At 38.4% G+C, this 27,696-nt stretch overlaps 1 protein-coding gene and 1 pseudogene across 2 annotated transcripts in view; one reads left to right on the forward strand and one right to left on the reverse strand.

Annotated features, from left to right (window-relative positions):
- The window catches only part of Shld1 (shieldin complex subunit 1), a 96,447-nt gene that overhangs the window by 40,304 nt on the left and 28,447 nt on the right, over positions 1-27,696 (reverse strand). The window lies entirely within an intron of this gene.
- On the forward strand, positions 15,029-18,470 carry LOC143395709 (cullin-4B pseudogene; annotated as a pseudogene).

Below are 27,696 nucleotides of genomic sequence, written 5' to 3' on the forward strand. Positions count from 1 at the left end.
TTTCCCAATGAATTCTTCCTACTCAATGAAAAAAATACTAATGTTTCAATAGGAAAAATAGGCTAAGGTCAATTACAAAGAATTCACATGTTTAAAAAAATGTGAATGGCCAATACATTAAAAAAAAAAAAAAAAACTGTATTTTATCCATAGAGACACAAAATGGATGGTGGCTGCCAATGACTGGGCACAGGGGAGGGGCAGGGTATTAAGTGTTTAATGGGCACAGAGTTTCAGTTTGGGAAGATGAAAAAGTTCTGAAGGTGGTGATGGTTATACAATATGGTTGTTTGTTTGTTTGTTTGTTTTTTTGTGTGTGTATGCTTGGGAATCTGAATCCAGGGCATCATGCATGCCAGGCAAGCACTTTTCTACTGAGCCACATCCCCAGCCTAATAATAGGTGTTCTTATTGCCACTGAACTATACACTTAAAAATGGGTAATATGGTACATTTTGTTAAATGTAGTTTAACACAATTTTCTTTAAAATTGCATTTTATTGGCCAAAAAATGCAAATTAAAACAATAGGTGACACTCTTCATGTAAACTATGTCTTTGGTGAAGACACATAGTAGGCAAGGAGATCTGCGGAATGAGTGAATGTCCCCTAGGGTTGAAAGAGGTGGGAGATGAGCCCCCTCCCAACCTGCTGGGTGCAGGTTAAGCAGATGTCATTTTCCCAGAGAGCCATGGGACTCAAATATTTTGAGTGCGTTATCTGTCAGCAATCTATTCTAAAGAAATAGTGGCCAGGCTCAGAATATCTAAATGCATATGCCTTGATCCACTGCATGCTGGGAGGCCAGAGGGTACCACCAGTGGACAACAATCGGGAGAAACGTCTGAATGATACAAAGAACAGTGGGCAAGAGACCAGGGAACCCTGCCCAGCTCCAAGAAGACTGTGAGTTTCCTGGCAGAAATCTGAAATCACCCTAAAATCAGAAACTAGAGGAGCTGGAAAGAGAAAGAGTGGGGAAGGAGGTCAGCAGTCCATCTGTATATTATTTAAAGGGATCAGAAGGGCTGAGTCAGGTGTCTCTAACACACTTTGTAACACACATCTTTTCAGACTTGCCAGCTCTAATGTGTGTATCAGCAGGACATAATGCAAGATATATGGGAGGTTGTGTTCACAGTGGCAGTATCTGAAAGCAAAAATATTAATAATAGGCAGCAAAAATGGTTAATAAATTGTAGCACAATTATGTGTTAGAATATTACTTGTCATTAAAAATTATTATATTTCCGAATCTAAATGACTTAAGAAAGGGCTTACAGTATAATGGTAAAAATTTAGACAACTGGCAAAATTTGAATCAGGTCTATGGGTTAGATAATAATTCTGTATCAATGTTGATCCTCCTGATTTTGATAATCATACTGTAGTTAAAAAAGAAAGTAACACTGCATGGTGGCACACATCTGTAATCCCAGATTCAGGAGGCTGAAGCAGGAGGATCATAAGTTTGAGGCCAGCCTCAGCGATGTAGCCAGGCCCTAAGCAACTTAGTGAAATCCTGGGGCTGGGGGGTGTGGCTCAGTGATAAAGAATCCCTGGGTTCAATCTCCAGCACCAAAAAAAAAAAACAAAATCCCTTTTTTTTTAGGAATATACACAGTACACGACTTCAAAGTACCCAAAGGAAAGGAAGTGGGGAGATCATGAATACACTAATTCCCAAATTATTTCAAGAAAAAAAAAATATATCAAGAGAATGATGAAGCAAAATGTTAACAATGGGAGAATCTGGTAGAGGTTATAATTTTTAACAAAAGCAATAACCCAACTTCGGGGGGGGGGGGAAGAGCTAAGAAATGGATAGGAAACTCACAGGAAAATAAACATGTCTAACAAAATTACATGGAGTAATCATCAACTTCACTAATGAGAGAAATGCAAATTAGAACAATAATGAGTTCTTGGTTTTTTACCCATGTCAGCAAAGATGTGGGAAAACAGGCATTCTCAGACATTTTTGGTACTGCCTTTCAGACTTATCAGCAGTTCTCTAATGAATTTGGAAATGTGCATGTCCTTTGATGCATCAAGTCCACTTTTGAAAATCTGTTCCACAGACTGAAAAAGTCAGGTATAAAATCTCATGGAGTTAATAACAAGAATAAACAAATGGGACTTACTTAAACTAAAAAGTTTTTTCTCAGCAAGAGAAACAATAAGAGAAGTAAATAGGGAGCCTACATCCTGGGAACAAATCTTTACTCCTCTCACTTCAGATAGAGCCCTAATTTCCAGAATATACAAAGAACTCAAAAAATTAAACAATAAGATAACAAATAACCCAATCAACAAATGGGCCAAGGATCTGAACAGACACTTCTCAGAGGAGGACATACAATCAATCAATAAGTACATGAAAAAATGCTCACCATCTCTAGTAGTCAGAGAAATGCAAATCAAAACCACCCTAAGATACCATCTCACTCCAGTAAGATTGGCAGCCATTATGAAGTCAAACAACAATAAGTGCTGGCCAGGATGTGGGGAAAAGGGTACACTTGTACATTGCTGGTGGGACTGCAAATTGGTACGGCCAATATGGAAAGCAGTATGGAGATGCCTGGGAAAGCTGGGAATGGAACTACCATTTGACCCAGCTATCGCCCTTCTCGGACTATTCCCTGAGGACCTTAAAAGAGCGTACTATAGGGATACTGCCACATCAATGATCATAGCAGCACAATTCACAATAGCTAGACTGTGGAACCAACCTAGATGCCCTTCAATAGATGAATTGATAAAAAAAAAATGTGGCATTCATACACAATGGAGTATTATGCAACACTAAAAAATGACAAAATCATGGAATTTGCAGGGAAATGGATGGCATTAGAGCAGATTATGCTAAGTGAAGCTAGCCAATCCTTAAAAAACAAATGCCAAATGTCTTCTTTGATTTAAGGAGAGCAACTAAGAACTGAGCAGGAAGGAAGAGCATGAGGAAAAGATTAACATTAAACAGAGATGAGTGGTGGGAGGGAAAGGGAGAGAGAAGGGAAATTGCATGGAAACAGAAGGAAACCCTCAACGTTATATGAAATCACATATAAGAGGTTGTGAGGGGAAGGCGGGGGGGAACAAGGGAGAGAACTGAACAACAACAGATGAGGTAGAGAGGGAAGATGGGAGGGGAAGGGAGGGGGGATAGTAGGGGATAGTAGGGGATAGGAAAGGCAGCAGAATACAACAGTCACTAATATGGCATTATGCAAAAATTGTGAATGTGTAACTGATGTGATTCTGTAATTTGTATTTGAGGTAAAAATGGGAGTTCATAACTCACTTGAATCAAATGTATGAAAGATGATATGTCATGAGCTTTGTAATGTTTTGAACAACCAATAAAAAAATAAAAAAAATAAAATAAAATAAAAAAATAAAATCTCATGGAGAACATAATCCTTACCAGGTTAATTAAAAAGCTACAAGTAAATCACAAAAATGGTAACAATTATTATCTCCAGCCTTTAAAAAGGAGACTTTCTTCTCTTCATTCCTTAAAAAAAAAAAAAAAAGAAGAAGAAGAAGAAGAAGAAGAAGATGCCTTAAAACAACTAGAATACAAATAAAAGCAAATTTACTTAACCACTAAGTACCCACCACCCATTATTATTATTTTTGGGGGTTGGGGGACTGGGGATTGAACTCAGGAGCCTTTAACCACTGAACCACATCCTCAGCCCATTTTTATATTTTATTTAGAGACTGGGTCTCCCTGAGTTGCTTAGGGCCTCAGTAAGTTGCTGAGACTGGCTTTGAAATTGTGATCCTCCTGCCTCAGCTTCCTGAGCTGCTGGGATTATAGGTGCCAGCCACTGTGCCCAAAAGGCTCACCCAGCATCATTGACAAATATTGATGGTTACAGGAAAATAAATCATTAGATACATTTGAAGACCATCCTATCTTTCCATTCTTTTCTTCTGAAGTTCCTTTTTGTGCATGCATGCATGCACGCACGTGTGTGCACGCACGTGTGCGCACGTATGTGTATGTGTGTGTGTGTATATATATATATATATATATATATATATATATATATATATATATATATATATATATATATGGTTTTTTTTGTGTGTGTGTGGTGCTGGAGGTTGAACCCAGAGCCTTGTGCATGTGAGACAAGCACTCTACCAATTGAGCTATATCTTGAAGTTGCTTCTTTAAGCTTTTCAGTATGTCCCAATGACAGTCTTTATTGTTATAACAACTAAAGCCTTTTTAAAAGCAATATGGACCATGCATGTATAATACATCAATATATACTCTACTGCCATGTATATCTAAAAAGAACAAATTTTTAAAAAAGAAAACCAACATTGGATATAAATAAGCAATTGGTCTGCACCCTGCTTATTATGCCCAGGGACTTTGGAGATTCCCTCTAACTACTTTGCAGTGTTGTTGGGTATCTCCATTTGCATGAGATAAGACTGGCTGGTTTCAGGGTTCTGAGGTGGTATCAAATGTCATGTGGGAACCAGTAGCTTTCACATTCGAGTGCCCAGGTAACTGCAGTAGAATTCTTCCATGGAATACTGGTGAACTAGCAGCTGCAAAATGACCAAGCCAAATGGAAGGACTGTGCTGATCACCTTTCTGGTTCAACTACTTGGTCACTGTTGAGGAAATTAAGATCCAGGGTAACCATGTGTCTTGCGGAAGACCTAACCCCAGGTCTGATGTGGAAACGGGCACCACCAGCTGCCTGGGACTGGATTCTCTTGCTTTTCCCTTTTTGAAAAATGAAGATGAAAAGGCACCCAGGCCACATTTGAGAAGGTGTTCCCAGAATAGTTCCACTGAAAAAAGGCTCCCTCCTCAGATTTCCCTCAGGGTGAACCTGGCCATTGCACCCTGCAGTGAACTAAAGCATAGAAGAGAAGGGGTCTTCCTTAGACCTGAAGCATTGTTCTTATTCAGGATGAGATTTAAAACTTTTGAAGTCTTCTGTTGACTCATCCCTGCCTCTCAGGAGTCAGTTCTTGGACCCCCTAGAATGATAAGAAAACTATACAATTGGTTTTATTGCTGGGACTCAGAGACACACAGCCATACAGCTCTTGAGGGGGAAAAATAGCTGCAGTAAATGTCAGTTCACCTGAGCCAACACAATAAACCAATTACCTAAGTGAAATTCTGCCTGTCCAAGATGGCCCTCACCTCCTGGTAGTCACACCCTGTGTATTCCACGTTGTACCTAAGCTGGTCTGTGTGACTTACAGAATATAGCAGAAGTGAAGCCTGCTCTCTGACTCCTCTCTCTGTCTCTCTCAAGACTTACTGTCAGGAACACTGACAGCCATGTATTGAGGATGCTCAGCAGTGCTGGGGAGAAGCCTCTGGAGAAAAACCAAAGACTCCAGGTAAGGATCACCTGATGCTCTCATAGAAGCAGACCCTCCAGCGCTGGTCCAGGTTTGACCACAATCCCATGAGACAGCCTGAGTCAGAAGCATCCGGCTAAGCCACCTGGATTTCTGATCCAGAAATTGTGAGATGGTCAATGTTTGTCACTTTAAGCCTCTGGTTTGGGGGGTAATTTGTAATATCTCCCAACAGGTAATCAAACTCCCTATCCTTCCACATCTAGTATGCTATAAACGAAGTCTCTACCAAACTGTATTTTACAGGTTAAAAAAGTATTGGTCACTCAAACTCTAGATAGGGCAGAGGGGTGGGAGGAGAAGGGAGCTAATTAAACTCAAATGCTAAAAGATAGTTCAAAGGACTACAAAATCACCACTGGACTATCCAATACCCAAGCAAATTATAAATGTCAAAGAAGGGTTGGGAAACTCTTTCTTTTATGAGGCTTTAGGGGAACTACCTTCCCAACAGGTTCTCCCTGAGGTAGCTAAGGATTTCAGATCTAGGACAACACATCAGGGGTTTGGGTACATCCTGGCTGAATTTGTCTTCTCTTTTCTCTTTCTTCAAAACACTATAAATCAAAGGCCCAAGCTAAACCTATATGTTAAACCTGGTGATGAAAAGGAGACAAGACCAAAGGGAACATAAATAAAATCTTTCCCTGTGAGATAGTATGGTCAGACTCAAGTAATATTTTTTCCTTTATTTTATAAACTTTCCCTTGTCTTTTGCAATGATTCATTTTTAAACTTTCCCAGGTGAAAATATCACTGTGGGAGAGTTTTTGCTAATCTCAATATTTTGGAGGCTGGTTTGTTGATTGTTTCATCACTAGGCAGTAAACTACAAAATGGCAGAGACTGATTACATTTAACTCACACTTCATCCCCACTAATAAGTGCCAGCACTGTGTTAGCTTATTAATATCTGCTGAATAAATGCACTGAATTTGCTTTCCATCTCTGAAAGCCTACCAAAGAATATCTGTTGAGTGCTTATGACTATAGCATAGTACAAATGCTGCCAGGGCCATAAAACTTGATATAGAATATTACTTCAAGTATTTAGAAAGATTCTCAAGTCCTCATTGTTTGTCCACTTGGACCCAGTAGGTTTTCAGGCATGAATATAAAAATATGGCTTTCTTGGCAAGTTATGTAATATTTAAATATTCTATACCATTCCTTTGGTACCTGAAATCAAAAGGCATTCATTGAATACTTCCTATATTTGATGGAGGCAAAGCAATTATGAAGATGAGCATTATAGTTAATAAGCAAAGTTGGGATTGGAAATAATAGATACAGATAAGAGTATAGATAATTCTTTATATTCTTTCAGATGTTCTATATCTGTTCAGATTCTTCTATACTTAGCATGGATTGGTTTTAAAGTCAGAAGAAAATAAACGGTCCTCCAACAGGGGTGGAAGGGGGAAAACAGTATTCGGGCAAGTCAATAAAAATGAGTACATGGAGAGATAATACCTGATAGTTAACCATATGATCAAAAGCATGAGCTTTGAAGTCTGCAGATCTGGCTTCAAATCTTAGCTCTGCTACATATTAGCTGGGTCTCTGAGTGGATAACTTTGCCTTTCTTAGGCTCAGTTTCCTGATCTGTGAAATAGTGATAAAGGGTCCTCTTTGGATAGAGAATGAGGATTTGAAAAGATGAAACAATGAAGGATCTTGGCATACTGAGAAAGGTGCCTACTATATCTAGATCATTATGGGTGATGGGAGTAATATTTGTTGTAGCTCTTGGGGTTACTCTATCAGCCCCGAAACTACTTCCTAATACATAGCTATACAGCCTTCCCCTGCTCTGTTCTTCTATCACCTGTTTTACTCTTTCTTCTCTACTTTTTTTTACTCCACTGGCTTTGTCTCCACCAATAGAAACCAGTAATTCCCACAGTGTGCTTAGGTCTGCCGAAGGAAGGACATGGGATTTAGTCAAGTGAGGCAAGGGCTGGGCTCCTGCCATCTTGCCAACCCAGTATGCGCTGTCAAGCTCTTACTCACTCTTGGCAACTCTGGGTTATCTACCTATAAAATGGGAACTGGTCCAGGCATAGTGTGCATGCCTGTACTCCCAGTGACTCTGGAGACTAATGCAGGAGGATTGCAAGTTCTAGGCCAGCCTCAGAAATTTAGCAAAATCCTGTCTCAAAATAAAAAGTAAAAAGGACTAGGGATGTGGCTCAGTGTAAAGTGCCCCTGGGGTCAATCCTCCAGTACCCTCCCCCCCAAAAATGGTGATTGGATCCTGAATTTACTTTCAAGAGAAAAATATCAAGATGCTGGGTGTGGTGGTTCATGCCTATAATTCCAGCAACTTGGGAGGCTGAAGCAGGATGACTGTAAGTTTGAGACAGCCTCAGCAATTTAGCAAGATCCTGTCTCAAAATAAAAAAAAATAAGGGCTGTGAATGTAGCTCAGTGGTAAAGTACCTCTGGGTTCAATCCCCACTACCAAATATATACATATATCAAAAGAAAAATCTAAGTAAACAGCCTCCAGCAATGACAGAATAACTGGACTAGACTTTTTATTCTGCAGTAAACAATTAGAAAACTGGGTGAAATGTATAAAACAATTATTTTCAGATACTGAACTCTAGTGGTATAAAACTTTGATCCCTGAACAAAGGGAAACAAGAAAGTATGCTTACAATTGCCCTACCTTTCTGCCTGAAAGCACTATCTAGACCACAGTGTAGGGAGAGGGAATCTAAGCAGAGCATAGCAGTCTTACTGACTCTCAGCAGTCTCCAATCTCCCCACTGAGACATCGAGATCAGAGATTCAGATGCTTGGATGTGTGCAGCAGAGTCCTGGGGAGAGACAGCCACACAGAGAAAGGGCTTCAGGAATCAGCAAAGGGATTCTTCTGAGTTTTCCTCAGCATTAAACTGTTCATGTTTAGGAAGAAACTCCATAAAAGCAGGCAAAGCCAGGGGAGCTGAGAACTGAACAGCTCCCACAGCTCTCACAGGGTTGGGAAACACACATGTTCTGACAGCCAGAGTGGAGAGATTGGTGGAAAACCTGGATTATTCAGGAAAGACCCAGAAATGCCACACATCAGTATGGCATCTAGTCAGAGAGTAAATGCTATTCTAAAATCTCCCCCATGATCTTAGAAGCAAGCCTTGAAAGGATCATAATGATGAGTGAGTAACTTAACTGCCTTCCAAAACAAACTTTAATACTTTTTGAAGACAGAGAACAAAATCCAGACACTCAACAATGTAATATCATTAAGTCCAGCATCTAATAAAAATATTAGATAGGAGAAGCAGGAATATATAATCTATACCCAGAAGAAAAATCAGACAGTAGAAACAGATGTTGAAATTACAGAGATGATGAAATTAGCAGGCAAAGATTTGAAAGTAGCTGTTATAAATATCCTCAAAAACTTAAAGAAAAGCATGAACATAATGTACAAAGGAATAGGAATATTCATGGTAAGTTTTTAAACTGGCCTTTTATACTGTTATACATTTTAGTCATAAATTAAATCTTGAGTAGGATGTGATGTCACAAAAAAAGTATGAAATGGAGTCAAACCAGGAGATCAAGTTCCAGTTCTGCCAATGTCTTCCTATGGTCCTCAGATCCTTACCTGAATTTTTTATGAGCTAGTTTCCTCAGTTTCCCTATCTGTAAATTGTAGATGTTGACTTTAATAATTTTCCTATTTTTAGACTCACACTGCCTCCTGTTCACCCACAGACAATGGATTCCTAAAGACAAGAATTCACTTATTCAGCATTTCGCTTGATTTTCACTTTTCATTTTTCAATCAGGTTGACAAATCCTGGGTTTGCAATACTGGAACTTTTTATATTCAGAGAGAAATCTTCAGTGGTTTTTGAATCCTTCTTCCCTGGGAACCCTTATTTAAAACCAGAAAATTACCAGATGCTGCAGAACATAACTGTACTTGGGAGGCTGAGGCGGGAGGATCATGAGTACTAGACCAGTCTGGATAATTTAGCAAGATCCCCTTCTGAAATAAAATAAAAAGAGCTGAGGATATAGCTCAGAAGCAGAACATTCCTGGGTTCAATTCCCCAGTATGTATGTATGTATGTATGTGTGTATAAATACAGAAAATCATCACTCAAAGAGAAGGTGTCTTTTGGGTGTTACATTTACAATAAAATCACTAAAGATTTTTTTTTTTTTTTTTTGGTACTGGGGATTGAACTCAGGGGCACTCAACCACTGAGCCACATCTCCAGCCCTATTTTGTATTTTATTTAGAGACAGGGTCTCACTGAGTTGCTTAGTGCCTTGCCATTGCTGAGGCTAACTTTGAACTCGTGATCCTCCTGCCTCAGCCTCCTGAGCTGCTGGGATTCCAGGTGTGTGCAACTGCACCTGGCCACTAAATAATTTTTTAAAATAAATGTAGTGACCAGGCACAGTGGCATATGCCTATAATCCCAGAGGCTCTTCAGCCTCCCAAAGTACAAAGTACAAAGTCCTTTGTACTTTGGGAGGCTGAGGCAGGAGTATTTCAAGTTTGAAGCCAGGCTCAGTGACTTAGTGAAGTCCTAAGCAACTTAGCAAGATCCTGTCTCTAAATAATAATTTTAAAAAAGAAAGTAAAATAAAAAGGGCTGGGAATGTGGCTCAGTGGTTAAGTGCCCTTGGGTTCAATCCCTAATACTGCATGTGCAGAAGAGAGAGAAAGAGAGGGGAACAGGGAGAGGGAGATGAGGGGAGAGAGAGAGAGAGAGAGAGAGAGAGAGAAGGAGAGAGAGAAAGACACTCTCTCTCTTAGTACAATCAAATCAATCATCAAGCTTATCTGGTTGGTAGGGAAAGCAGCCCAATTCTCTGCCGAGGCTATTCCTTTTCAGGGATGAATGGATTCCATAGCCACAAGGTCTAGCAAGGGGCAAGAATGATGACAAAGAACATTGAGAAAATTCTTACTATCTCCTTCCAAGGCTCTAGTGGTATGTGTCACTAGAAAAAGCAATCTGGAAATATAGAACTTATTTTAAAGGATGCTAGCAATTTCAGCCTCAAAAGTTAAACATTTACCTAATGTTTAATGGGCTAAGCTATATAGATTTTCAAAAAAATAATAATATAGGAGAAGAAATAGTCTAGGAGTCTTAAATATATATTCCCTAACATTCATCATTTTCAACTTTGGAATTATTTAAAGGATCTAGCTCAATACTTTAGGGTTGTGCTCAAAAATATTTACATTCTGGAACATTTAACTGAAACTATTCAGTTATTTCTAAATAGGCCACCAATGAGTGGTCAACACATTCTTTTCAAGATCCTTGGATTCTATACGATTTCACACATGAGACTTACTTTACCCAGTGTTAATAAATATTAAATGCCTTTAAAGATGGTTTCAGAATTATACCCAGGCAGTCACAGTGAAGAAATAATCTATTTAAAAAAAAATGTATTTTGAAAAAAAGCAGGCTCATTTCTTAGCCAAAAAAAAAAAAATTCTAATGTAAAACAACCAATTAACTCAGTTTGCGCGCGTGTGTGTTTTCTTTGCTTTGTAATGTGCAGAAATAGTGCTATAAACATAGGACCATTTCTTGTTCTCTTATTTAATATTTGCATATTCTCTTCCTCCACAGAAGAGAGGCACTTTATCACAGAACTAGTTTCATAAGCAACGGAAAACATATGAAAGTACTCCCTTAATCCCAGAGTTCTTCCAGGCTCTACAAATGTGTCATCACAGAGGACCTTCCTGGACACCTTGTATTAATCACATCCCCATCTTTAATACTGCTTTCCTTTTCTTCATAGCACCAGCTCATATACCTCTTTGCTTAATAGTCCATCCCGGCTTCAGTACCCCACTCCAATCCTGGGTAGAATAGAAAAGCCACTTTGACATCAGGGTCTTTGCTCTGTTCACTGTGTGTCCCAAGAGCCAAGCGTGGGGCCTGGAACAGAAGAGACGCTGAATGAACAACATCAACTGCACTGGAAAGAATCCAGTCATGAGGGGTTCAAATAAACACCCCAATATGATAAGGAGAAAACAGAAGAGAACTCAGTGTGTTGGTGAGACACAGACCCAGTGAAAAGTAACACACACAGCAAGCCACTGCTCATTAACCTCATGATTTACTTTATAAAGCAGAGAGACACTTTTATGAACTCTTTAAAGACTTACATAATCTAAAAAATATGATCCACAAAACTTTTAAACTTGTTTTCTTACAGAGGCCACCCATTCACTTGTTTAGTGATTGTAGTTATTTTTAGAACTGAAAGAAAGGACTCTTCTAAGTTTTTACGCATCATGATCTTTAAGCAATATAGTTATTAATATTTCTTACCATCTTCCAGTAAGCCCCCAGTACAGAGAACAGTGCTATATATGCTACATATACCATAGTTTCTTTCCCAAGCACTGGTCTACAGATGATGAAATTCTTCCCAGCCATGGTCAAGTGAAAGAACCAGGAACTACACAAAGCTGATCTTTAACTAGGCTTTACTTTCATTTTCAATATTAAAATATAATTTCTTTTATAAGATAATGGTGATTTGCGGGGACCATGGTATACGCTATTTTTAACATCTTTCCTTGGCAAAGTAAAAAGTTGGGCTAATCTATATGGACTCTCAAAAAAAAAAAAAAAAACCAATAATAAAGGAGAAGAAAAAGTCTAGGACTCTTAAATATACATTACCTAACTTTATCCTCATAGTAACCCTACAAATTAATATTGTTTTTTCCATATTTTATTGGTGCATTATAATTATACATAATGTTCAGATTTGTTTTTACATATTCATATATGCACACAATGTGACAAAATAATTTGGGCAATATCATTCTCCAGTATTTCTCCTTTCCCTCTCTTCCTCCCTCCACTGGTCCCTTTCTTTTACTATACTGATCTCCCTAAATTAAATATTATTAATTTCCATTTTGCAGATGAGAAAAATTAAGGTTCAGAGGTAAAGTAACTTGCTGGTAAGTGGAGAAGATGGAATTCAATGCAAGACTCCAACTCCAAAATATGTGGGCACTTTATCACTAAACCACATCCCCATACCTTTTTATTTCTTATTTTAGACAGAGTCTTACTAAGTTGCTTGCTAAGGCTGGTATTGAAATTATGATTCTCCTGTCTTGGCCTCCCCAGTTGCTGGGATTACAGGCATGTGCCACTACACCTGGCTAAATACATGTTCTTTTGTTTACAATTCTGTTGCCACAGAGAGACCATTTAGTGCTAATACCCTTAATGTCAAAGATGCATTATTTAGAATGCATTATTTACAGAGGAATTTTAAACACTTGAGACTTTTGTCCATTTTGTGAGATGTCACCTTTCTGAGGGCACATGTTTTTTTTTTTTTTTTTAAAGAGAGAGAGAATTTTAATATTTATTTTTTAGTTTTCGGTGGACACAACATCTTCTTTTGTATGTGGTGCAGAGGATCGAACCCGGGCCGCACGCATGCCAGGCAAGCGCGCTACTGCTTGAGGAAGGCACATGTTTTCTAAACTGATCAGTAAAGACCTTGACTCAGATGCAACTGGCCATGGTTCTGCTGTCCTGTGACTTGATGGGACCACAGGGGAAACACACTCCCTTTAAGAATTAAGGGGATCTAGGAGATAGCCATCCTGAAACTATCATTTATGAGGCCATATGACCTGAGACATTTCTGTAAGCTGGATTTCTGCACCCTAATTATAGAAGAATGAGCCCTTTCCTACCTGCCTTCAGCCTTGTTTTGGATCAAATAGTTAGCAGAAATCAGTGCTCAGTAAGTGTCCAAAGAATGAACTAATGCTGTGTTACTGTTGCAGGAAAACTAAGAGTCAAGTGTGATACATTATTATTAGGTTATCAGAGCTTCTTAGAGTTGGAGATCCAGTCAAAGAACAGGTTGATCTTAAAATCCAGGATATCTGTAGAGTTAGCAAAGAATCAGATGACAGAACTATGTCTCAAAGAATCAATGGGACAGCACATCTGTTCATCCTCACCCCACCTTGGAAATTACATTTGCAATGGTAGAGTGATGGGATATTTTAAGCCTTAAAGAGACTCTGCAGATAACTCAGGCAAATGCCCTCATTTCAGATAAAAATAATTAAATGGCTTGCCAAAGGTCCTGCTTCTAATTAGAGGCAATAATGAGCTTAGAATTCCTATCTCCTAATTGCCATCTAGCCTAATGCTAATATCACTCCACCACAGTATCAGTCCTCTTAGTTACTCTGAGTCTAAGGTGGTCCATTATTGAACAACACAATTTTTGTCAAAAGCACAGTACATAATAAACTAGATGCCAGAAAATTAAAATAGTAATTTTAAAATAGCCGGAGACCTCAGTATCTGGCATCATTGAGTACAACAGGGTTTCATAACCCCAGCACTCCTGGGCTAGATAATTCTTAGTTATGTGTGGGTTGCAGTTCTGTGCATTGTAGGATATTTAGTGGTTTCCCTGGGTCTCTACCCTCTAGCTGCCATTAGCACACCCAAGGCCATAACAACCAAAAATGTTAAGTCCAAATGTTGTCAGATACCCCAGAGGCAAAACTGCCTGCAGTTGAGAAGCATTGATGGAAATACTTGAGTTAACTTACACTGAGAGAGGATGGAAGCAGTTGTTGTAAGATGTTGGATAAGAGCAGCTAGAAGAAAAACCAGTCCAGCTGGAGCTGGAGCTGCTGAAGGCCAACTGCACTGGGCAATCAGTGGTGGCAGAGTGGCAGTCCCCTTAGGAACAAGCTGAACTGTTTTAATGGAGTCCACCTCACATGAGATAGCTTCCACCTGGAGGCTGCTAATCAGACACCTGACTGTAGGGATGTGACATAAAGGGAAATGTGATTTAACTGTGAACTCACAGCAAATAAATCTAATTCCAAGGATTTACTTAAAAACAGTCATATCCCAGCAGCTTGGGAGGCTGAGGCAGAGGATCACAAATTCAAAACTAGCATCAGCTACTCAGCGAGGCCCTAAGCAACTTAGCGAAAACTTGTCTTAAAATAAAAAATTTAAAAAGGCGCTGAGGATATAGCTCAGTTAGTAGAGTGCTTGCCTCACATGCACAGGCCCTGGGTTCAATCCCCAGCATCACAAAAAAGGGGAGGGGCTGTGGAAAAAAGGGGGCTGGTGCTGGGGATATGGTTCAGTTAAGTGCCCCTGGATTCAATCCCTGGTACCAAAAAAAGCCAACCAAACAAACAAAAAACCCCAGTCATATCTATTAATGCTTTCAAGATTCACTGTAAACAACAGTTAGTATTCATTTCATGTTAATAAAATCTTTCCTATTTTTGTTCAAATACATTCAGTACATATTTAATTCTTAAGTAATTTTTAAATGCTATTATTTTAATCATGTATAAATATACACTCTTAGAAAGAAAAGTCCACCCTCAACATTTCTCACCTCCTCTTATGAGTTATTACTCATTCTCAGTTCCACCTCTGGAAGTACAGTCTAATGCTGCATGTGCCACAGCGCTATATCTGCCACTACAGCAACTCATAAAAATTGTGACCCGAAGGTGAGGTACACAGTGTGACCTAGGAGGAGATTGCCCTACACTCCAAAGGAACTTGGCCCTAAAAGATAGAAGATGTCTCACTCATCTGAATCAGGAGAAATGAATGAGGATCGGGCACCCTCAGAAGGCAATGGTTTTTCTTCCCCCAATCCCTCAGCTGCTGCTGCTGCTCAGGAGGTCAGATCTGCCACTGATGGTAATACCAGCACCACTCCGCCCACCTCTGCCAAGAAGAGAAAGTTAAACAGCAGCAGCAGCAGTAGCAGCAGTAACAGTAGTAACGAGAGAGAAGACTTTGATTCCACGTCTTCCTCCTCCTCCACTCCTCCTTTACAACCCAGGGATTCGGCATCCCCTTCAACCTCGTCCTACTGCTTGGGGGTTTCAGTGGCTGCTTCCAGCCACGTACCGATACAGAAGAAGCTGCGTTTTGAAGACACCCTGGAGTTTGTAGGGTTTGATGCGAAGATGGCTGAGGAATCCTCCTCCTCCTCCTCCTCATCTTCACCAACTGCTGCAACATCTCAGCAGCAGCAGCAACTTAAAAATAAGAGTATATTAATCTCTTCTGTGGCTTCGGTGCATCATGCAAACGGCCTAGCCAAATCATCTACCACCGTCTCTAGCTTTGCTAACAGCAAGCCTGGCTCTGCTAAGAAGTTAGTGATCAAGAACTTTAAAGATAAACCTAAATTACCAGAAAACTACACAGATGAAACATGGCAGAAACTGAAAGAAGCAGTGGAAGCTATTCAGAATAGTACTTCAATTAAATACAATTTAGAAGAACTCTACCAGGCTGTAGAAAATCTCTGTTCTTACAAGATTTCTGCAAACTTGTACAAACAGCTGAGACAGATTTGTGAAGATCATATCAAAGCACAGATTCATCAATTCAGAGAGGATTCATTGGATAGTGTTCTTTTTCTAAAGAAGATTGACAGATGCTGGCAGAATCATTGTAGGCAAATGATCATGATCAGGAGCATTTTTTTGTTTCTGGATAGAACTTATGTTCTTCAGAATTCAATGCTATCCTCTATTTGGGACATGGGACTGGAGTTATTTAGGGCTCATATTATAAGTGATCAGAAAGTCCAAAATAAGACAATTGATGGCATTCTTCTCTTGATTGAGAGAGAAAGAAATGGTGAAGCAATTGATAGAAGTTAACTCCGAAGCCTTTTAAGTATGCTCTCTGATTTGCAAATTTATCAAGATTCTTTTGAACAATGATTTTTGGAAGAAACTAATCGGCTCTATGCAGCTGAAGGCCAAAAGTTGATGCAAGAAAGAGAGGTTCCTGAATATCTTCATCATGTTAACAAACGTCTAGAAGAAGAAGCAGACAGACTTATTACTTACTTAGATCAGACTACCCAGAAGTCATTAATTGCTACTGTAGAAAAACAGCTTCTAGGTGAACACTTAACAGCTATTCTTCAAAAAGGTTTAAATAATCTTCTTGATGAAAACCGAAATCAAGATTTATCTCTCCTGTATCAACTCTTTAGCAGAGTTCGAGGTGGCGTTCAGGTGCTCCTGCAACAATGGATTGAGTATATCAAGGCATTTGGGAGCACTATTGTTATTAATCCTGAAAAAGATAAAACTATGGTTCAAGAATTGCTAGATTTTAAAGATAAGGTTGATCATATAATTGATATCTGCTTTCTGAAGAATGAAAAATTTATCAATGCCATGAAAGAAGCTTTTGAAACATTCATTAACAAAAGACCAAATAAACCTGCTGAACTTATAGCTAAGTATGTAGATTCAAAGCTTCGTGCAGGAAACAAAGAAGCTACAGATGAAGAACTTGAGAAAATGTTGGATAAAATTATGATCATATTTAGATTTATCTATGGGAAAGATGTTTTTGAAGCCTTCTATAAGAAGGATTTAGCCAAGCGGCTATTAGTTGGAAAGAGTGCATCCGTAGATGCTGAAAAATCAATGCTGTCCAAACTTAAACATGAATGTGGAGCTGCTTTTACCAGCAAACTTGAAGGAATGTTTAAAGACATGGAACTTTCTAAAGACATCATGATTCAGTTCAAACAGTATATGCAGAATCAGAATGTACCTGGGAATATTGAATTAACTGTGAATATCCTGACAATGGGTTATTGGCCAACATATGTGCCCATGGAAGTCCATTTGCCACCGGAGATGGTAAAACTTCAGGAAATTTTCAAGACATTTTACCTAGGCAAACAGTGGCAGGAAACTTCAGTGGCAATCAACCCTAGGACACTGTGTGCTAAAAGCAGAATTTAAAGAGGGTAAAAAAGAACTCCAGGTCTCTCTTTTTCAAATACCGGTGCTGCTAATGTTTAATGAGGGAGAGGAGTTCAGTTTAGAAGAGATCAAGCAAGCTACCGGAATAGAGGATGGAGAGTTAAGGAGAACACTGCAATCATTAGCCTGTGGCAAAGCTAGAGTTCTGGCAAAAAATCCAAAGGGCAAAGATATCGAAGATGGTGACAAGTTCATTTGTAATGATGATTTCAAACACAAACTTTTCAGGATAAAGATCAATCAAATCCAGATGAAAGAAACGGTTGAGGAGCAAGCAAGCACTACAGAAAGAGTATTTCAAGATAGACAGTATCAAATTGATGCTGCAATTGTTCGGATTATGAAGATGAGGAAGACACTTAGTCACAATCTCCTTGTTTCTGAAGTGTACAACCAGTTAAAATTTCCAGTTAAGCCTGCTGATCTTAAGAAGAGAATAGAATCCTTAATTGACCGGGACTACATGGAAAGAGATAAAGAAAACCCAAACCAGTACAACTATATTGCATAGAATGTTGACCTTGGTGTCATATGCAGTAGACAGTGGATAAACTAACTTGTTGATCCTATATTATTTGACTTCTTTTATACTACCGATGACCAAATGAAGCATTGTAATGGAAATAGTTGAGTGGACTTTTTCTCAGTGGTTAACATGCCCATTTTAAAGAGTAATACTTACCTTAAGAAGAATGTTGTTGAACTCTTTGCATGTTATTTAGTATGATGTGCAGAAAACTCTTAAGAAAGTACCCGGTCTTCGTGATTCCTCTTTGGAACTGGGGAAGAGGTCCCTATGGCTATTATAAAGGGCGGGGGGTTCTTATACACCATTATGAAGCAAAAGGTTTATTTGCTTAAATTCTCATTTAAAGATACTTAAACTGCATGCAAACTTTATTTACTGTACAGAGTTCTGGATGTATTTATCAAATAGAAAAACCACCCTGGACTTGGTTGTTCACCTGTTTTGTGATTTCCCTTGAAAAGAAAAATAAGTTGTCATAGCTATTGATATTTTACTAGGTAATGTTCTGTTACACTGAGGGGATGTTTTAAAAAAAGCTTATTTGGAAACAAGTTTTCAAGTAGGGTAACAGTTGCTTACATAGTATCTTGTATATTCACATCCTAAAATTTTCCATTTATGAGTATGGGATGTGTATATATGGCTTAGCCCCGAGTTTACTGTGCTGATTAACAGGTACTTATAAAATAGCTAAACTTAAGATTGCTGATCAGTCATATTAGAGGAACATCAGAGGAAAGAAAAATCCAACTCTTTCTTCATATTAAAAGTGCATACAATATAAAAATTGTAAAAGAGACCAAAATCAATATTTTCTGTAAATTATTACAGGAGTGAAAATTCATCAGCTAGTTTTCAACTTGATTTAGACTTTAAATGTTTTTGGACAGTTCTGTCTTTATCTTGGACCAATTGTAGATTGTTACAGGCTTTCTAGGATTTAGCATTCCAATTTTCTCTACCAAAGTGTGGATTTTTTTTGAAGCATCCCAGTTCTTCTCTTTGATAAATGAGCCTTTTAAACCATTTTGCTAACATCTTAAAACCCTAGATATAAAGGTCTTCCCTCATTTTCCCCACACAACCCCTATTTGGAAATTTCAATTTCAAGTTCTGTATTCCTTTCAAAGTTGCTTGAAGTTAAAGAGTTCTCATAGCCACTGGACACCTTTTCAGGGAATGTCCCAAGACTGTTCACACATAGTATTGTTCTTCAATTGATAATGTGAGTAAAAGGCTTCATTACCATCAGTGGGATTTTGTTTTGTCTCCTCGTTTGTTTTTTCCTTGAAGGGAATCAGTCATGGAAGATGCAGAAAGTTGGTTTTTTTTTTTGTTTGTTTTTTGTCTTTTTAATGCTTTTTGCAACAGCATGTTTCCTTCCTGTTTGGAGCCACTAGGAAAGAAGCCTAGTTCCTAACCTTCAATTGAGGAGACTTGGGACTCTTCTGTCTACTATTGATTATTTTATTTTATTGAGTTCTCAAAGACCTGTGGCCAGCTATATATATATATATATATATATATATATATATATATATATATATATATATATATATATTTTTTTTTTTTTTTTAAGTTGCCTCTTTTTTTCTCTAATTGCGTCAACTTGCACACTGTTGTCTAACTGCATATAGTATTTTAGAATTCCTTCTTAATTCTTTTTGAGTTGCCATTGCCTATATTTTTTCAGCCTCACAGGAGCTCATCTGACAAGGAAATGTGGCTATTTTGTTTGCCTCCTCTCCATACTGAACCATCTATCTCCATCAGTGTTCTAACTCACCCATGATGGTCTCTTGAGATATGTAGACCATTACACCAGACTCACTAATTACTCTTGAACAATTTTTAGAAAGAGTTGGTCCTATTAGAAGGAGACTCTTGATGTCACCTTCAGTATCTTGAAAGTGGGTCCCTTCCTTGAAGCTCTTAATTCTTTGAAAACTTGATGCTGTTTCAGCTGAAAAATGAGCAAGACTATTAAAAATTAAGGGGAATTGTTTAAGAAACTAAAAAGTAATTGCAGACTACATTGGATAATTGTGACTTTCAGTTGTTCTGTATCAGTTGAATTTTTGTGCTCTTTTCCCTGTGTACGTGGTGGTTCTATTTTTCTCCAATAAAACTTTTATTTAAAAAAAAAAATTGTGACCCTTTTAAATTCCTGCATGGACTATTAATTTGATGCTCTAAAATATTTTTCTGAAATTATTAATAAATTAATAAAACTAACTAACCTGACTTCTAAACACCTCTACCATCTGAAAATATGTTTTCTTACATTTTTAGGAAGATCATTTGTTAGTCATTAGGCTTCAACATATTTTCTGCTAAAATCTACTAAATTGCTAATACTCAAAATACAGCAATATAGTATTCAAGTTTGACTACATTAATGAGGTTATTCATTCACCAAATATGTTGGGTAAGAGAACCACTGCAATATTGTTTATAAGAGTAAAAATGTCGGAGGTAACTTAAACATCCATGGGCAAGCATCACATTAACTACATGTGGCTAAGTCATACAATGGAAAACCATGAAGCTCCTAAATTGAGCAATCTACATGTGCTAACATAGCAAGGGGCCTTGATAAAGCACTAAAAGAAAAGAGCAAGATACAAGATGGTAGAGTGGTAAAATTCCATTTGTAGTTTTGTTTGTTTGTTTGTTTGTTTTTAAGAGATGTGTGTGCTATTTGTGTGTGTAAAATTGTGTGCAGGTATACATGTGCCTAGGTATATATGTCTCTCTCTCTCTCTCTCTCTCTCTCTCTATATATATATATATATATATATATATATGCTTATAATTGCATGGAAAATACCTGGGTGCTTTGTTTTTGGCTTTTTGGCAGTACTTGGGATTGAATCCAGGGCTTGTACGAGCTAGACAAGTGCTCTACCACTGACCTATACCCCCATCCCACATGGAAAATATCTGGAAGGATATATAGAACTTATATAACGATTACTTCTAGGAAAAAGCATTGAGGAGACCCAGGACTTCAATATTTCATTTCTTTCTCTTCTGTTCTATTTATAACTTTTAATAAATAGTCCTGACAAAGGAATGTAAGTGGTACTTCTTTCCCAAGAATTCATTTAGCAAACTAGGTGCATTCCACAGAAATAGGACTGTGTAACTTATGAAACTGTTTTAAAGGACTGGGATGGGTATTATTGTCAGAAATATTCTCAGAAGTGAGGAGTCTATACTGTATTTCCCAAATTTTATTTTTTTTAATGAAAGTGATTCTGAATTACAATCAAGTATAATCAAACATAGCCAAGAGCAGCACTCAGCCTAGCACAGGAGGGGAATGATGCAAAGGTTGATCACGGAGAGGCACAGCCCTGCAGGGCTTCAGCTGGAAGCACTGAATACAATCCTAGCACACAGTTACTAGGTAACTGATTTCTAAGCCGGAGTGTGTTCATGAATAAAATGAGAATTCAAGGCAGAAAATTATAGGTAAAGGTTACAAGACCATTCACTCACGTGCTAAAATCAGGTCTTTTGTGGAGAGACACAAGAAGTGGCATTCTAGTGAAGAGGGTGGCAGCCCTCACTGCCACCACTCCAAACCTCCTACACACTCTCTGGGTACACAGAAACAAAACCACAGAATGTAAATACAAAATGTTGGTGTTTTAACTGATCTGCATGTCATGGACAGACAAGATGTCTGAAGCCAACTCTGCCATCATTCTGCAACAACATGGTGATGCTGAATTTCTGTCCATGGCCAGAATTTCTGTCTATGGTCAAGAGCTACTGAGACAGCACTGTGAGCCTCTGCCACTTCTTTCAAAATTCTATTGCTTGGTTTCTTTCAAGCTATTCCTAATTCTTTCAAAAGTTGGGAGGCGGTTTATCAAAACCTCATGTTTCATTGGTAAAATCAGAAATGAACAAAAAGGCTTTTATTGAAGATAATCCACTTTCTCACTGTAATCTCACAAAGAGATCATGCCCCAATACACTTATTTTAAGTTGAAAATATTTAAGTTGAAAATGCATTTAATAACTCAAATTCAGAAGGTTAAGGATATATGTTTTCTCTCATATGAGGAAGCTAGAGAAGAAAAAGGAAAACAAAGGTGAGGATGGATCTCCTAAAAATCAAAGGGAGATGAACAGAGGAAAGGGTGGGAGGCATGAAGAGAGGGGGGGAGATGCTGGGGAGTGATACTGACCAAATTATAGTGTTACATTGTGTACAACAACAAATCCCAACAATATGTACAACTATAATGCACCAATAAAAAATGAAGAAATTTTTTAAAAATGCATTTAATATCCTAATCTACTCCACATCATAGCTTAGCAACACAGTACTCTATGAACTATTGGGTCCTCCCCCACCTCCTGTGGTTGTGAGGCTAACTAGGAGCTGTGGCTCACTGCCATGCCCAGCGTCACAAGAAAGTACATACCACACATTGCAAGTCTAGGAAAAGATCAAATTTCAAAATTCAAAGTATGGTTTCTACTGAATGTGTATGACTTTTACACCATCACAAAGTCAAAAAAAATCACAACTAATTCATTGTTAAGTTGGGAACCACTTATATAGGAAAATGATCAGTTCTTCTTAACTATCATAAGGGATTGGGAAAGTGACAGAAACAAATAAGACAAGCAAATGGTCTAATCTTTACCACGGAGGAAAAAGATAAAACCCACACATTAAGGAGCCCTGAATGTGATTGTTTTGCCAGAGTTTAATAGCATGGAGGTGAGGACTGTTGTCTGTGTCACCTCTTATGTGTCCAAGACAGGTGGAAAAAAAAAAAAACAAAACTGGAGTTCAGATAACTTGCCTAAGTACATTAAAAAGTGATAAAGCCCTTCCAACTCCAAAGGCCACAGTTTCTCTCCACTCAACAGAACAATGGAGGTTACCAGGCCCAGCCTTCAGTCCTGCCACCTTAAGCTCATCTCAGCCTGATAACAAATTTAGCAGACAGTCCTAGAATTTACATTCCTATATTGTGAATAATTACTGTTTTCTTATTTATTTGTACTAGGGATTGACTCCAGGGTTGGGGATATAGCTCAGTGATAAAATACCCCTAGATTCAATGCCTGGGGGAGGGGTGGACAAAGGGACCATATTCATATTTACTGCAGCGTCATGACTGTTAGACCAAGAGTTGGGCAGGCAGTACAACTCTCCTAGGCAAGACTATCTTCTGGGAGGGAAAAAGGATATTTGGGTTAGTGTTGTCAGATTTGGGGAACATTCTTTTTTTTTTTTGTAACACTGGGGATCAAACCCAGGGCCTTGGGCATGCTAGGCAAACACTCTACCAATGAACTATATCCCCAGCCTGATTTTTTATTTTTCCTCAGCTGATCACTATGGATTGTTATCAGGACTCCTCTTCCTGACATCCACCAAGAAGTCCTGGGCAAAGCAAAGGCTTTATTTCACTACCAGCAGACAATTCTCCTTTCCGTAAGCAAATTGCAGTGGAGTCTGAATATATAGAATCTCTTTGGTTGTCTCTCCCCAACACCACCTTCTCCCCACTCCACCCCTACAACAGGAGCACCACATGTAAAGCTGAAAGAGATCCTGCATCTTAAAGTAAATTCCTGTCTTGGGGAATATGCACAAGTTTCCATGCCAGTCTCAAATGTATGGGGCATTGGCATACATGATTAGGTGACAAAAATAGCAGGTGGCCACTTTGCCAAGTGCAAGTTCTGCAGTGGAATTCTTGAGGTACACACTATTTTAGGCCATAATTTAAATGTTCCCATATAGTCACAAATCAGCTCTGAGATAATGAAAGATCACAAGATATAGCAGACCCTGGACAAACAAAACTGAACTATAGGGCCTATAAGGTCATACAAAAAATATACAGGAACTATATTATTTTTACCTCTACTACACTAACATTTTACACTAATTATATTGATCCAGCCATAGGAGTAGGCAACTTCCCCTTTGAAGAGTCAGGACCCAGGCCTCCAAATCCCAAACAGCAAGCCCACCTACCTGCTCTTTTCTCATTTCTGTTTTATTCCTTTAAATGTTAAACCCAAGGGCTAGGTTTCTGGTGACTCCCCTAAAACCACATACCTCCATGTTTGAAGCAAATTCCCACCAACCCAAAAGTTTTATTTTATCAGAGTCTCATAATGATCTGCAATCACACAAGGTGAAGATCAAATGTCTTCAAAAGGCTATCTGGTCTTCAAAAAGACCATATTAAAATATAGGTGAGAATAAGACTGGGATGGGGAGAAGGTAATCAGAACTGGGAATCAAGCCAGATGACAGCCAGAGCAAAATGAAACCCTCTTACACTATTCCAAAACTGGCCCTGGTCCTGCAGTGTGAGCAACAGAGAATTCTGTGGCACAGCTATTAGAAGAAATCTCCAGAAGCACTGCTGCATATTAACGTATGAGCTTAGAGAAATTGCTTAATCAAGGGGTAGTGTTGCATATAATGGTCTCTGACAAAGCTCTAGAGACTTAGACTGCTTAATTTTACCATGTCCTTATAGCTTTAAACTAGTCAAGCTGAACCTCAGTTTTGTCCACTGTGAAATGGGGATAAAAACAGTATCTTTCCCTTTACTTTCTGAAGGATTATCAGAGATAATGCCTAGTAGATATTTAATAATGTCAAATATCAAGATTAGTATTATCAGGTGATTTAATAATCCCTTTGTAATAATTTTTATGACCTTTGTAGTAAATACTAAAGGAGATTTATTATGATCTCTAAGCTAACTCTTCTATTTCAGAATCTTGTGGCCACATGTTTTTAAAGTATGTTCTTAGTTCTGCTACCAGTAATAATGTTACCAGCTACCTAGGCATCCCTTAGGCCAGTCAAGTTGATCCATAATATTAAGCATCACAATTTTTCTTATATTCTATTTTATGTAGATATGACATGAGGTCTACAGTGATTTGGATATTTCTTTTTTTTTAATTAATTTTTATTGTAGGTTGTTCAAAACATTACATAGTTCTTGATATATCATGTTTCACACTGATTTGGATATTTCTAAGCTCAAAGGACATAATGACAAAGTGGTTTTCCAACCTCTACAACAATAACACTACCCAAGAATGTCTTATATATAAATATGTATGGTGCTTTCCACTTTTTTCAATGCTTTCATAACTCTTTAAATTAATTAACTGATTAATCAATCTGTACATACTCCTATTTTTTCCCATCAGGACTGAAGGTGGCTTTAAGGATACACAGAAGTCTACAAGATGATAAAAATAGAATCTAGAGAAAGAAACAGGGACTGAAAATCCCTGGGCAAGAAGAAGAAAAGATATTTCTCATTTTCATAGAGCAGAAAATGGACACAGTCACTAAATAATTTTCTGAAGGTATATGAGGTTAAACGATGACTTGATACTAAGCAAGCCCTTAAAATGATATCCTGGGAATTTTAAAATATTGAGAAATTGACTAAAAAAAAGATGATCAAAGAGACCACCACCCAGAATAAAGTGGGGATGGAGAAATGAGGATTCTTCTAAGGACCTCCCTAGGAGAAGTCCTAGGAGCTGGTTGTGGATGTAGCCTGGGGAGTTAGTGATGACAGCAACAGTGAGGGCTGCTAACATGGACCAAATTTACGAAGTACCAGGTACCATTCCAAGCACTTTCTAAGCATTACCTCATTTCATATTCACCATAGTACCTTATGATGTATGTTCTATATTTAAATTTTACAAATGAAGAAAATGAGGCCCAGAAAAATAAGTCAGTTAGTAACAGAGTTGGCCTGTTTAGGAGTCAGTCTGACTCCTGAACCCATTCCTAACCTATTGTCTCCAGAAATCTACTGCAGACAGAAGCCACCAATAGGAAAGTAGGGCTTGAAGGACAAAGACATCCTTTTGCAAAGCTGAGAAGGTGAGAAGAGCGGGAGCATGGTGGGAGGGTAAAGGGACTTGCAAGGAAAAATAAGAACTCAGCTATAAAATAAGGGAAGTTGGAGTCTAAATCCTCATGTTGGAAAAGACATTTATTTGGATCCTAGCAGTAGCCGGGTGGGCAGAAGCAATTCCTTGAAGAAGTACCCTATCATAGGGGTAAGGACTCTAACTTGTTTCCAAACAAAACTTGTGTGTAAGATAGAATAATAGGATAATAATAATAATAATAATAATTTTTAAAACTAGCATTTGCTTTTTTGTATGGTAAGTTTACAGCCATCATTCAATTCAATAAGTATTAACTGAGTACATACTAGGTACCAGGCTACAAGGCACAGTAAAAATTTTGAACACAAAACCTTTTCATGAAGACTTGGTATAACTTCCATAGCATATTAAATACTTATCAAATATTAAGAAATTTCTAAATTAAAATAGAGCACATATCCTAATTCTCCCATCTCTGGGATACAAGTGGATACCAATCTCATAGGAATTCCTGTTACAATGTTCTAAGAAATTACTGTGTTTTGTACAGGGTTCTCTCCTCCTCCTCATAACTTTAGAAAACACTGTCACCTTCTACAGTAGCCCTGCCTGTGCAACTTTGAGCTGTGGCTTCTTCTCTTATTTACCTTTTTGAAGGAGGCAATAAAGCTGTATGACAAATATTTCCAATCCTCCCCTCTCCAGCCATTGTCAGGATTGTACTTCCTCGTTCCTTTATGGAAATGGAGCCATGTAAATAGTTCTGGGCAATGAACTATGAATAGAATCAATACTGACGCTTGCCATTTCTAGGGCAGATAATTTAATTGCCCAGGTAAAGCCCCCTAGAGTTCTCATTTCCCCTCTACATGGCCATAACAACATTTGGGATGGTGGCTGCTACATCCCTAAGTGATTAGCCCTTCTTCAGTCCTGTGTTCAATACCTAGTACCAAAAAAAAAAAAAAAAAAAAAAAAAGTTGCATCAATGCCCTCATCCCTTGAGTCTGAGCTGGCCTGTGACTACTTTGACCTATAGAAGACATGAGAAGAGGGCGGGCCTTTAAGAGGACTGCCAGTTTCTGCTTTCCTTCTCTTAGAAGACTGACTCTTAGGATTTTCCCCTTTCAGAATTCAGGTGCCATATTGTTAGAAGCCTGAGCCTCAGGGGCACGGAGAAGCCATGGGTGGCTGCTCCATTTGACAGTCCAATTGGGCTCCACAGATGGCCAACAGCAACTGTCAGCCATGTGAATGAGCAGTTTGAATTTCCCAGACCATTCAACCCCCAGCTGACTGTAGCTCAACATCATATGGAGCATAAACACCACCCAACTGAATCAAGATGACCCACAAAATTGTGAGAGATAATACAATGGTGGTTTGAGGCAAAATTAACAGTGTGACTACTACAGGAAGGAAGCAGTGTGTATCATCCTTAAGATGTAAACATACTTATATCTTTCATTCCTCTCTACCTCTTTCCTTCTCTCTCTCCCTTCCTGCCTCCTTCTTTCCTTATTTTTCCTTCTTTCATCAAGAAGGGTAGCTTTAGCCAGGCATGGTGGCACATGCCTGTGATCCCAGTGACTTGGAGGCAGAGGCAGGAAGATCACAAGTTCAAGGTCAGCCTCAGTAATTTAGGCCCTCAGCAGTTTAATGAGATCCTGTCTCAAAATTAGAAGTAAAAAGGGTTAGAGATGTGGTTCAGTGGTACAGCATCCCTGGGTTCAATCCCAGGTACTAAAAAAAAAAAAAGTAATTTTAAGCTACATTACACACCAATAAGGAATAAAGTTTCCTGTCATTACTGGAGCAAAAAATAGAACCCACAGCTCTGTTTCTGTTTTTCTTCCCAGTTGTTTTCAATATGCTGAGAGATATTTGATAAATCTTCTCATTTTTCTGTCTAGTTGCAAACAACTTCAACCTCTCATGCCCGTTGAAGGTTGAGTTAATATTTGAAAAGTGATATGCAGCCAGATGC

This window comes from Callospermophilus lateralis, chromosome 3 (assembly GCF_048772815.1).
Source record: "Callospermophilus lateralis isolate mCalLat2 chromosome 3, mCalLat2.hap1, whole genome shotgun sequence".
Taxonomy (NCBI): domain Eukaryota; kingdom Metazoa; phylum Chordata; class Mammalia; order Rodentia; family Sciuridae; genus Callospermophilus; species Callospermophilus lateralis.